The sequence below is a fragment of the Cornus florida genome, unplaced genomic scaffold, assembly GCF_030987335.1.
Source record: "Cornus florida cultivar Cherokee Brave unplaced genomic scaffold, ASM3098733v1 CherokeeBrave_3.0.0_Hap2_Chr08, whole genome shotgun sequence".
Lineage (NCBI taxonomy): Eukaryota > Viridiplantae > Streptophyta > Magnoliopsida > Cornales > Cornaceae > Cornus > Cornus florida.
In genome coordinates this window covers 76,786,963-76,800,689 of record NW_026775578.1, presented here as the reverse complement: position 1 = coordinate 76,800,689, position 13,727 = coordinate 76,786,963, and the positions used below count along the sequence as shown (strand labels likewise).

The window sequence follows — 13,727 nt, the reverse complement described above, 5'->3', positions numbered from 1 at the left end:
AGATATATTGCATATTTTCTTTATGTAAGATAGAGACCCTCCTTGGTGTAGTCAGCTTCTAATCCAAGAAAATAATGCAAACGTCCCAAATTTTTCATTGCAAAAATTTTCCCAAGAGATGAAATCAAATTCTCAATTTGAGAGGTACTATTGCCAGTGATGAGAATGTCATCAACATAGATTAATAAAATGAGAAGAGTACCTTTATGTTGATAAACAAATAGTGAACAATCTGCTTTGGAGGCGACAAAACCAAATTCTTCAAGATAGTTAGAAAATCGTTGAAACCATGCACGAGGAGCCTGTTTCAAGCCATATATTGATTTGCAAAGGCGACATACATGATTAGGAAAAGTAGGGTCTTCAAATCCTTTTGGTTAACGCATGTAAACTTCTTCATTTAGATAGCCATGTAAAAATGCATTTTGTACATCAAGTTGCTGAATGTGCCAATTATGATGCATAGCTAATGCCAAAACTGTGCGAATGGTAGCATGTTTCATAACTAGACTGAAAGTTTTAGTATAATCAATTCCCTCTTATTGATGAAAACCATTTGCAACAAGTCGAACCTTATACCGTTCAATCAATCCATCTGATTTACGCTTCACTTTAAACACCCATTTATTTGGAATAATATGCATGGATGGTGTAGGAAACACTAAATTCCACGTACCAGCTTGTTGTAAAGCTTTAAATTCAGTGTACATTGCCATTCGCCATTGAGGGTCTTTGATAGCTTGACTAAAACATGATGGTTTAAGGTGATTATCAGAAGAAATAACCAGTAATACATACTTTGGATTAGGCTTTCGAATTCCAGCTTGACCTCTTGTTACCATTTGATGTACACGAGAAGGCTCGGATGGTAAAATTGGATCATGAATCGGAGAAGCATGACTGATAGATAATTGTGGGGATTAAAGAGGACAGATTGACATGGGTGAAGAAATGGATTCAGGATGTGAAAGTGAAGGTGTTGTAGTTGATGGTGTAATGGAAGGTTGAATAGTAGGAGGTGAAATTGATGTAACAGAAAAGGGCGAAAATAAAAGAACCGATGGAGATGCTTCCTTTGGCCGTTGTGAAATGGGCAAAACCTATTCAAGTTTAAAAGGAAATTAACACTCATTAAAAATAACATGTCGAGACAAATAAATCCATCCAGTGTCCTTGTCATACATCTATAGCCTTGATGATTATTAGAGTATCCCAAGAAAACACAACGTTTGGATCAGAATTGAAGCTTATTTTTATTATAAGGACGAAGATATAGAAAACATGCATAACCAAATACACAAAGAAAGAAATAGTTTGGGGATTTTTGAAACAATTTTTCAAATGGTGAAATGTAACCAAGTTGTCTAGTAGGAATACGATTTATCAAATAAATTGATGTATTAAATGCGTCAACCCAAAATTGAGATGGTATACCGGCTTGAGCTAACAATGTGAGACCTATCTCTGTTATGTGACAAATTTTTCGTTCTGAAACACCATTTTGTTCTGGAGTAGAAGGACAAGAATAATGATGAAAAATTCCATGAAAAGAAAGAAAATCCTGAAATGTACCCTTACAATACTCACCTCCACTATCAGTTTGTAGCGATTTAATTTTACATGAGAAAAGATTTCCAACAAGCGCTTTGTATTTAACAAAATAACCAAACGCCTCATGTTTAAAACGCATAGGATAGATCCATGTGTATTTTGAAAAATCATCAACAAAGAGAATATAATATTTGGATCCTTGAATAGAATAAGATGGAGAAGTCCATACATCAGAATGAACTAATTCCAAAGGCATAGAAGAAACCGAAGTAGATAATGAAAAAGGCAAACGGGTACTTTTGCCTAAGGGACACGAATCACAAAAAGCTTTATACTTCGTTGAACCTTGCATAAGTAAGGAATTAGTAGATAACAAACGATACAATATTGGAGATGTTAAATGACCCAAACGTTGATGCCAAATTGGAGTTGATACTCTTTCTCCTATGATGAGCGCTGAAAAGTGCGCATTTAAACCCTTAAGCTTAGGTATTCCAGAATCTTTATCTATTTTATTTTCCCGCTTTGTATTGATTCCATATTATTTCCATTTTTAGGTACTTATCCCTAAAATAAGCTAACTCAGCCAAATAAGAGCAGAAATGAAGTAATTCTGGGATGAATCAAAGAAAGGAGCAAAGTAGAGCAAAAAGAAACAAAGGGTGGAATTTCAGCAACTTCGATCGATCTTAAGAAAAGTTCGATCGATTCAACTTTCATCGATCTCAGCACTTCAAGATGGATCTGAACCATGTTTGTCCCTATTCAAAGATCTCAAAGTTCGATCGATCCAACTTGATTCTTTGATCGATCAAACTTTCTTGTCCTTATCCAAATGATTAATCTTATCCAGCTATACCACCTTACCAACCACTTTTGTCCTTTTCCCAAAAATATCTTCAAAATATCTCAGATTTGTTTTTATCCAAAAAGGCGCCGCCATAGAGGATCGATCCAGCTTCAGTTCGATAGATCTCAGCCATGTTCGATCGATCCAAGGTCAAGGTTCGATCGATCGAACTTCCTCCAGTGCAAAAAAGTTAAATTACCAGCTTATAAAAAGTTGCCCTTATCCAATCATTGGGAGAATATTGGAGTACGTGCCAGATCATTTTTGGGTGTCACTTAACCTACCAAAAAAGAGGATTGAAGCAACTTTTGTGGGGGGATTCACACACAACCATAAGGGGAGATTTTGAGAGAATTCTTAGTGAGGAAGCAAAGGAGAAGAGGAGGCTAGAGACACCATTGGAGGCTCTTCATCAACCAAGGAGCAGATTTCTTCCATAGAGCTTGCCCTTGAGGGTTGGAAGACAACTTCCATGAGTGGCTAGACATCCTCTTGGGGCTAGAGTTAGCCCTAAGCATGCTTTCTACATCTTGATTTATGTATTTTTGAGGGGATTTGAATTGTGATACATGTTTTGACACTTTCATATATATAGATCTTGTTTATTCAATGATTTATGTGGTTTAATGCTTTCAATTAATCATTTCATTCTATCCATATGTCTATGTATGCTAAAAGATATGTTCATGTGTTTGTGTATATTTCTTGTGTTGTTGATGCATGTCTATGTGTATTAATGCTATAGATCTAGAGATTGTCAAAACATAGTGCTTAATAGAATGCTCTTGTGATTTACTTGATGGTTCATACTCATTTCTTGATGGATTGTGCCTCTCCCTTAGTTTAATTAATTAATTTCATGTCATTAGCTTAGTTGTAGTGTAGTTGTTAAATGGGAAGACAATCCATGTTTGTTGTTTGATATTCCATACTTTTGAATGCAAGTAGCATATGTCTCTAACCTTGTGATGTGTTTGGATTGTGAGTTTAATGAAAGGATTAATGGCTTAGTTTGATATATTGTGCTTTCCACTATGTTGCTTAGACAATATATGCTTAATTGGTCATCCTTGTTAATTGAAACAACCAAACACACATACACACAAACATTGCAACACATATCTTCCCCTCATTAATCATTCATTAAAGGTATAGAAAAGTATACTTAGTGGTGATCTCTAAACCCCAAGATCTCTCTCTCTTTTATTCTCTTTATTGCATTATTGCTTACTTTAGTTTAATTTGCATCTAGTGTAATTCAACCAACCAACTACTATTTTGATCACTCGACCTACTAACCCTAATCTTGATTTCTCAACCTAATACGACCCACCAATCCCTTGGGACGATCCCTACTTGCCCTAGCTATATTTTTAGTGAAAGGTAATGGTGGCAATTTCTAAATGTAAAACTTGGCCACATTCATCATAGCTCTACACCTATATCTTTTGGTATCATACAAACTGTTGGGTTTCGGGGTTGACGACCCGAACCTCACCAAGTTTTTGGCGCCGTTACCGGGGATTAATTAAAGGCAACGTTGTATTTGTGGAATCAATTAGGAATTAGTACTCTTTTGATCGTGTCTTTACTTTATTTTCATTTTGGTTACTTATTGTGTTTGTTCTTGTTTGACTAGGTGCATTGAGCAAAAAGGTGAGCAAAGGAGTATTCCAAGCAAGGATCTAAGCAAAAGAAGGAAAAAGCTAAAAATCTAAAATTTGCAAAGCTAAAATTGGAGTTGCAGTGCTAAAGGACCTTTGTGAGCTTTTCCTTACTCAACCCTTAGTTAAATCGTCGGCCCGCGTGGAGGCTTGTATTTCAATTCTTAGATAAATCGTGAGCCCGCGTGGAGGCATTTTATTGTTCTTTGCATATTTTTGAAAGTATTGGGAGTATAGGATCATTGTATGTGGAGGAAGTTTGTTGTTGATTGATTTATTGTGAAGGTGAAGTGTTTGTTCATTGCTTGTTGCTTGTTGTGTCTTTTTGTGCATGTATGGTCATAGGTCATTAAATCCTACTCTTGTCCTTCTTAATTTGAATTTAGAATCCATTGTTCGTACACCTAGGGGAAAGGGTAATTTTAATCATTCTACGTCTACAATGGAAGTAAACAATGAGGACCATGTGGAGGACCTTGGTCATATAGACCAACAAGGTATCCTCCATCCCAATGTGTATCATGATAACATGCAAGTACTATTAGGCATGCCAAGACCATTCATTCACCAACCACAATAACAAGGCCAAGTTCCATTGGGAATACCAAGGCCAATATATGCTCCACAACCACCCATCATCCAAGGAAATCAAGGTGCCCAAGTTGCACCTCTAATTGTTAATCCTCCCCTTACTTTAAGAGATCACTATGTGCCTAATGAATATAATACACCCACATGCATTCAATTGCCACCATTTAGAGCACACCACTATGAAATCAAGCCACAAACCATACAAATGCTTCCTAATTATCATGGACTTCCAAGTGAAGAACCTTACAAGCATTTAGATGAGTTTCTTGAAGTATGTTCTACCGTAAGATATACGAACATGCCGGAAGAGGTCTTAAGGCTTAAACCTTTTCCATTCACCCTCAAAGACAAGGCAAAATATTGGTTTAACAATCTTAGGCCTTTTTCAATAACTTCTTGGGTAGTAATGCAACAAAAGTTCTTAAAGATGTACTATCCGGTTTCTAAGACCAATACCATGAGAACTTCAATTAGGGAATTTTCATATGGGGATGGGGAAACATTTCATGAGGCATGGGAAAGCTTTAATGAATTGCTTAGGAAGTGTCCACATCATGACATGCCCAAATGGCAATTAGTTCAATATTTCTTTGAGAGCTTATCGGATAATTACAAGGGCATGGTTGATGCTTCCATGGGTGGCTCTTACATTGATAGGCATGAGGATGACGTGTGGCGTCTTTATGAGACTATGAGTGAAAATTTTTTGCATCGAACTTTATCTTCGAAGAATGGTAGAAATTCTAGTGGTAGGAAGAGTGTTGGCTTACATCAAGTCAACCACCCCCATGAAATCATTATCTCAAAGGTTTGATCAATTCTTGATCAACCAAAACTCGGCAAATCAAGTATCTTCATTCCCTAACCATTCTCATCATGCATCTAATGAGACATATATGACTTGTTCAAATGTTTTACATTCTACCTCCAATTGTCCCCATGGACATATGCAAAGTAAGCATCATGAACAAGTAAATGCAACATTTCTGAATTAAGAGAACAATCCTTATGGCAATCACTATAATCCTAGTTGGAGAAATCACCCGAACTTCTCTTGGAAAAGCCAAGGGGAAGGCTCAAACCCTTCCCAATGTGGTTTTCAAGGAAAGTACATTCCACCTCCAATGCAAGGCCAAGGTTCCTAAGGTTTTAAATCATCATACCAATCACAAGGAAACCAATTTTCAAATTCTCATTTTCCCAATCAATCGTATTCCCAAGGAAATGTTAGAAGTCCTGCATTTGAAGAGAAAGTTTTGACCGCTTTGGGCACTCTAGAGGCAAACACACAATTACTTCATTCTCACTCTCAATCCATTGCAAAGCTAGAAACCCAAGTAGGATAAATAACTAACACTTTAAATGCAAGAGAGAAAGGAAAAATGCCTTTGAATGCCCCACCAAAGCAACAATGTGTCGTGGAGACTCATTCCTCATCGGAAGGTCACACAATAGAGCATGTCAATGCGGTGACTACCTTGAGAAGCGGAAAGATTATGGACAACCAAGTGGGTATGTCCAATGAAGAGAGTGAACCGGTGCAACCACAAGTTGACACCCGCCCCGTTTCATACCCTATTCCTCCTTCATTGCATATGCATGATTTTTCAAATGAGAATATCTTGAAAAGTTATTTGAAAAGTGATTTTGAAAAGAAAGATTTGCAACATGATTTTAAAACTTCTTGTGTTGAAGAGACTTCAAAGAAAAATTCTGAAAAGGTTTTTGAACTAAAAGCTCCATTTCTGGATGCTTTAAAAGGATCCATTTCAATTAACAAGCAAAAGGCCAAAACAAATAAAATTATGGATGTGTTTCGGCAAGTGAAAGTTAATCTTCCGCTTTTAGATGCGATGAAGAAAATTTTGGCTTATGCCAAGTTTTTAAAAAACTTGTGCACCCAAAAGAGGAAGAATAAAAGCCAAGCACCTAGAAAAGTGGTCTTAACCGAACAAGTGAGCTCAATTTTACAGCATAACACTCTTCCAAAGTTTAAGGACCCCGGTTCACCTACCACTTCATGCATCATTGGTGATCATATCATTAATCGGGCTCTTCTTGACCTAGGAGCAAGTGTTAATCTTCTTCCATACTCGGTATATGTCAAATTAGGCTTAGGAGACTTGAAACCGACGTCGATGGTTTTGCAACTTGCTGACCGATCCATCAAAAAGCCTAGGGGTATCATTAAGGATGTATTGATTAAGATTGATAAATTCTTCTTTCCTGTTGATTTCGTTGTCATTGACACGGAACCGGTTCCAAATCCTAAGAGCCAAATTCCCGTTATCTTTGTCCGTCCTTTCTGGCAACCGCGAATGCTAACATCAATTGTAGAATGGGGATAATAAAGATTTCATTTGGCCACATGAAGGTAAAGTTGAATACTTTTAATCCAACCCCCAATTCATTTGACAAGCATGAAGAAGTTAATGTTGTGAAAAAATGTCATAACCATGAATGTGAAGGAATTTAGTTTTTGTGTGAAACCAAAATTTCAAAAGGTTCATCTTCAACCCTGTATTCTAAGAAAATTGTTTCAAAGTCTTGTTTTGAAAGGGCATGGAAGCCCAAAGATTGTTTTGACCAAGGACCGAAAACGTCTTTTGAGCTTAATCCAACAAGTTCCTTAAAAAACCATTTGTTGGGAGGAGTTCAAAACACTTATCACCCCATCAAGGAGGGGATGCACTACAAGATGTTTGATCCGGGCTAAAAGAGCCCAACGTCTTGCTAGAGATGTTAACGACTAGCAAAAGCATTTCGTAGGGTGTCAAAACCCTATTTCTCCCTCATTTCTATCTTACATTTAATTTCTTGCGAAGTCTAGATATTTGCTTTGAGTTCATATGCATTGTTGGGACTTGTGATTAGGATTTAATGAGTTTTCATGTTGGAATTGAGCATTTTACAAAAATTTGATCAATCTCCAAGGAATATTCGATCGATCGAACTTCTACCTGCATCCAACACTTAGAAAAATTTTCGACCTGCATCCAAATCACCTCTCTGTCCCATCAATCGAATTTGTTCTCAGATTGATCAGAAGTTCTTAGATCGATCCAAACTTTAAGTTCGACCGATCTTCAGTTCCAATACTTAGACAAATTTTGAGCCTGCACAAACCTGCATATTTTAGCTCTCTGTCTCATCGATCGAAGACATTCATAGATCGATCTAAACTTCTTCGATCGATCTAACTTCACCATTGGATTAATCTGCAGTACCCAACACTTAGAAAAAATTTAACCCAAAAACCTGCATATTTTTGCTCTCTGTCAGATCAATCTCTGTTCTGTTCTTCATCTCACTATCTTTGACTTTGTTTCGACTTTCAAATTTTAAAATCGTAAAAAAAAAAAAAAAAAAAAAAAAAAAAAAAAAATCAAAGGAGAGATCATTACAGTTCGATCGATCGAATTGGTTTGGGAAAGTTTTTAAAAATAGAAGTTAAGGGTTTGTAAATCGATTCAAAGATCGATCTAACTCTCTCAAACCCTCGTTCCCTTCGCCGCTGCACATCCCATCTTCTTCATCTCCGACGAGATCTCCGGCGAGGTCTATCATGTTCGCTACTTTCTCTCCTCTTGGATCTTGATTCGCATCTCACCCTCTTCGCATCTCCACTTCTCTCTTGATTCCGGTGAGATCCGAATCCTATTCTTGTGATTTCAAGCTTCGATTTGATACATATATGCTTTGAATGTTAGATCTAAGTTGTTATGATGATGAATATCTCCATTGATGAAGCTTTAAGCTCTGTGTATATATGTGTATATATGTTTTGTATAGTTTTGGATTTTATTTGATTTTCGGAGTTATGGGCCGAATCCAGTGACTAGGATTGATGTTTGTTGTGTTGATGGGCCCACGACTATGTTCATGAAGGCCTCGTGCCATCCACGTCACAGATCTGTGACTTTTCGTTTTCTGTTACAGAGTTCGATTGATCAAACATCTTTCTCCGATCGATCTGAGTGAGATCGATCCCACTCATTTTTAAGATCGATCGAACTTTTATCGATTTCTCATTTTTAAGATCGATCCAAGTGAGATCGATCTCACAACTTTTGTGATCGATCGAACTTTGTAGATTTGCAACACACACTTCATCCATCATATATTATGTTTCATGCTATCTCATACATGTCCAATGCCTTTGTTTTCCACTTTAGATGTATTTCGTACTTATCCTGTCTAGCATACTTTACATCATGTCACTTATTCCTTGTCACTTACATAGATTCATGTGCTTTATCTGTTTTGTCTATCTTATTTGACATATATGATTCTATGATCTGTGTTTTAATTCTTTATATCGGCACTGACTTCCCTTGCAAGTTTTCTTTTTCTTTTTGCAGGCTATGGCTAGGGTCAAGACTGTAGCTCTCGAACACTATCACCGCAGGGGCAGGCAGAGTTTGGACGATGAGGCAGGTTCATCTCATGCCCAGAACCCCATTCAAGAGGAGCCAGTAGACCCCACTCTACCTCAGTCTCCAACTGACAGTCGACTACAGTCTTCAGCCGAGGCATCTTCGTCCCAAGCTGACGCTGATGCTGAGCACATACCATCTCCATCACCACCGCCAGCTCAGCCAGCCCAGCACTTAGACCGGCCATTACATAGATATTCAAGCCTTCGAGTGGCACACGAGTCGGTCTTCGACATAGATTACTTCTCCCGGTCGGTACTTACTCGATCAGCATATAATGATATATTACGGAGGGGCCTTGTAGCCATTCTTACCCCTGTCACATACCCGGTGTACCTGAGGCTAGTACGGATGTTCTTCCAGAACCTCTGGCCTGCCCCGCATAACACGGCAGAGCTGAGGACCACCATTGATGGTCATTTGATCTCTATTACAGTGGATACATTATCCAGATCTTGTCACTGTCCACATGTCTGCCCTCCAGAGCTACAGGACACATATCCCACTCTCTATAGGCCATCATATGCGGACATGGCAGTTTTTCTCACAGGTCACTATGCCAATGGCGAGACTTTCGCCACCCGCACCTATCTTCCAGATGACCTGTGGTTTTTCAACTCTGTCTTATTCCGTAACATCTTCATAGCCGGCAATAAGATACAGCGGAAAAACCACTACCTGATAGTTCTATATGCATTCTACACAGGGTGTTGGCTTTCCATTCCTGCGCTCATCTGGAGCATTATGATGAAGCTGTATGTTGACCATATCAGCAAGGCCAAAGCCCAGATGGGCTAAGTTCCTCCCATTCGGCCACCTCATTACCCAGATTCTACGTGATCAGCGCTATCCCTTCTAGCCACGGGAGGGTACTGAGACTGGGGCCTACTCGTTTGAGAAGAAGGATTGGGATAAGACATATAATGGTCTTATCAAAAGCCTTCAGGATGATGCTGTAAAGGCAGCTGAAGATCTAGAGGCAAAGGAGATGGCAGCAGTAGCAGACCCGGCAGCGGACGACGTCACAGTCGATCCGGCTGCCGTACACATGGACATTGATTTGGAGCAGCCTACAGAGGACCCAGAGCAGCACTCTCCAGTTGGGTCACCCGTTCACAAAGATGAGCAGTCTCAGGATCATCATTCTCCCGATCCAGCCACACCTAAGGTTCCTACTCATATACCCGACTTTGGAGAGCGACTTCAGACTCTGGAAGACGTCGTGGTATCTATCTGTGCAGATACTGTCTCCATTAGAGCTGACATTGCTTCCCTATGCACGAATGTCATGACCGTATTCAGAGATCTATCCAGAAACATCCGCGGAGCGCGACCTGCCCGTCCTACCTCCTCTACTTGATCTTTCCATTCTTCTTATTCCTCTTATATATCTGTGATATCTGCATATTTTTTATACTGTTATATTATTTTTGCAGCCGTGTCTGTCGGCTTTGATACTGGATGTACTGTACTTTATTTTTTGTTTATATATGATTTCTTTATGGATGTCCTATTTTCATATTCTTATATCTATCTATTTGACTCCATCAGGTGCATCCCAGTGACTTCAGTGAGAGAGAGAACTATCTAAAATTTTCAGGACCACCCTTATACCTCTCTCTATTTTCAGTTGCTATCCCATTTACACTTGAATGTCCACTGTGCACTGTTATTATCCCTTTTTGTTATCTGATGAGTTTTATCCAAGTGCCAAATTTTCAGAACCACAGTTAATCCCAAGTTTGGGGGGGCAATGCCACCCACTTTGGATACTTCTGTCTTGGCCATTCTTTGCCCTAATTACACTGGTATACTCTTTCCCCTTTGTTCTCTTTGAATATTGAGGACATTGTGTCATTTAAGTTTGGGGGTAATGGTGCTTTGCAGTGCTTGTTTTTAAATTCAAAATTTTGAGCATGACTTGTGTATTTGAGGGATTTTCTATGATTGGTCTATGACTCGCTATGATTTTGATCTTTTGAGGACTATATTGCTTAAAATTTAAAAATTACTTCACTTAAGAGTCCAATACTCCTTGTATGCCTTATGGATGTCATTTAGGAGTAAATTTTTCGAAAGATTGATATCTTGCTTGCATTTGTGGTCCACATCATCCTGATTTTGTGATTGTTTTGAGATCCACTCTAGGATTCTACACTAGCATAGGCGCACACTAGCATTCATTTGTGGGGTACGTGCTTTGTTGATTATTGAATTGGTTATATCCCAATTGAGCTAGTAGTGCATTGAAAGCTTTCATTCTTGATAAAGGTGGATAACAACCCCTTTTCACTAAGTAGCCGGGATTCTAGCCTCATCAAGCACTGAACTTCTCGTGCCGAAAGGTGGAGGGCCCAAACTCTAGGTTAATAATTGAACTTATTCAATGGAAAAATAAAATAAAATAAAATAAAAAAGGTGAGGACTTCTCCCAAAATGTGAGAAGTGGGAAATGATTAGATGGAGGTTGTTTTGATTTGTAACCTAGTTGATTTGAGCTTGTAAGTCCTTAGGGGTGTTTGAACACCTAGTGCCCTAAAGCCGTCTGGTTTGGGAGTCATTGACCTAAAGCTCGACCTCATGGATCGCTAGAAAGCTTAATAGATTACTACATTGCACTATGCTTCCATCTTTGATCCTTAGGGATAGGGAAAAAAAATAAAAATAAAAATAAAATAAAATAAAATAAAATCGAGTGAAAAGAATAAGCACACCTAGAACAATAAAACTTTAATAAAAGGTCTACTTTTTGTCTTGATGATAGGTACTAGATTTGTGTGCTAATTTGAGAGTAAGGATGTGATCATTTCTTTAGTTGGCTAAGATAGCAACATACTTAATGCCGGTCCAATCAAAAAGGATTCTAGAGTTGTTTTGATTTTCATGATCATTTTCTTGATGTGTGGAGGACCATACTTGTTTGCTTAATGTTGAGATTTTGGAGATTGCTTGGAAATGTTTGAAAAATTGCATACTTGAGGTAGTTTTCTCCCAATGCTTGTTTGCAATATTGGTGCCTCTTTTGAAAGAATGAGCTTAATGTTTGTGAGTATCATTTCTGGAAACCCTCACAAGACTTCACTCGTCCACTAGGGGTAACCTAAGGGTTTAAAAGGTTTGTTGCATATACTAAATGCAATCGTGTTCCCTACGAAAGTGGTGTTATCCATTTATTGCTTTCTACTTCATAAGTTATATAGTTGTTCATTTCATTCCTTTACTTTCTAGTTCATTGCTAGGGACTAGCAATATTTAAGTTTGAGGGTGTGATGAGCGCTGAAAAGTGCGCATTTAAACCTTTATCTATCTTATTTTCCTGCTTTGTATTGATTTCATGTTATTTCCATTTTTAGGTACTTATCCCTAAAATAAGCTAATTCAGCCAAATAAGAGAAGAAATGAAGCAATTCAGGGATGAATCAAAGAAAGGAGCAAAGTAGAGCAAAAGGAAACAAAGGGTGGAATTTCAGCAACTTCGATTGATCTCAAGAAAAGTTCGATTGATCCAACTTTCATCGATCTCAGCACTTCAAGATGGATCTGAGCCATGTTTGTCCTTATTCAAAGATCTCAAAGTTCGATCGATTCTACTTGATTCTCTGATCAATCGAACTTTCTTGTCCTTATCCAAATGATTGATTTTATCCAGCTATACCACCCTACTAACCACTTTTGTCTTTTTCCCAAAAATATCTTCAAAATATCTCAGATTTGTTTTTATCCAAAAAGGCGCCGCCATAGAGGATCGATCTAGCTTCAGTTCAATAGATCTCAGCCATGTTCGATCGATCCAAGGTTAAGGTTCGATCAATTGAACTTCCTCTAGTGCGAAAAAGTTATTGCCAGCTCATAAAAAGTTGCCCTTATCCAATCATTGGGAGAATATTGGAGTACGTGCCAGATCATTTTTGGGTGTCACCTAACCTACCAAAAAGGAGGATTGAAGCAACTTTTGTGGGGGGATTCACACACAACCATAGGGGGAGATTTTGAGAGAATTCTTAGTGAGGAAGCAAAGGAGAAGAGGAGGTTAGAGACACCATTGGAGGCTCTTCATCAACCAAGGAGCAGATTTCTTCCATGGAGCTTGCCCTTGAGGGTTAGAAGACATTATCCATGAGTGGCTAGACATCCTCTTGGGGCTAGAGTTAGCCCTAAGCATGCTTTCAACATCTTGATTTATGTATTTTTTTGGGGATTTGTATTGTGATACATGTTTTGACACTTTTATATATATAGATCTTGTTTATTCAATGATTTATGTGGTTTAATGCTTCCAATTGATCATTTCATTCTATCCATATGTCTATGCATGCTAGAATAGATGTTCATGTGTTTGTCTCTATTTCTTGTGTTGTTGATGCATGTCTATGTGTATTAATGTTATAGATCTAGAGATTGGCAAAACATAGTGCTTAATGGAATGCTCTTGTGATTTACTTGATGGTTCATACTCATTTCTTGATGGATTGTGCCTCTCCCTTAGTTTAATTAGTTAATTTCATGTCATTAGCTTAGTTGTAGTGTAGTTATTAAATGGGAGGACAATCCATGCTTGTTGGTTGACGACCCGAGACACACCATCCTACAAATTCAAAAGCTCTTTTATTTGGAGTATGACAAGGAAGTTGAAGA

At 38.2% G+C, this 13,727-nt stretch overlaps 1 pseudogene; it reads right to left on the bottom strand.

The window, feature by feature from the left end:
- Window positions 1-5,118: 5,118 nt before the first annotated feature.
- Window positions 5,119-5,217, bottom strand: LOC132272124 (small nucleolar RNA R71; annotated as a pseudogene).
- Window positions 5,218-13,727: the final 8,510 nt, after the last annotated feature.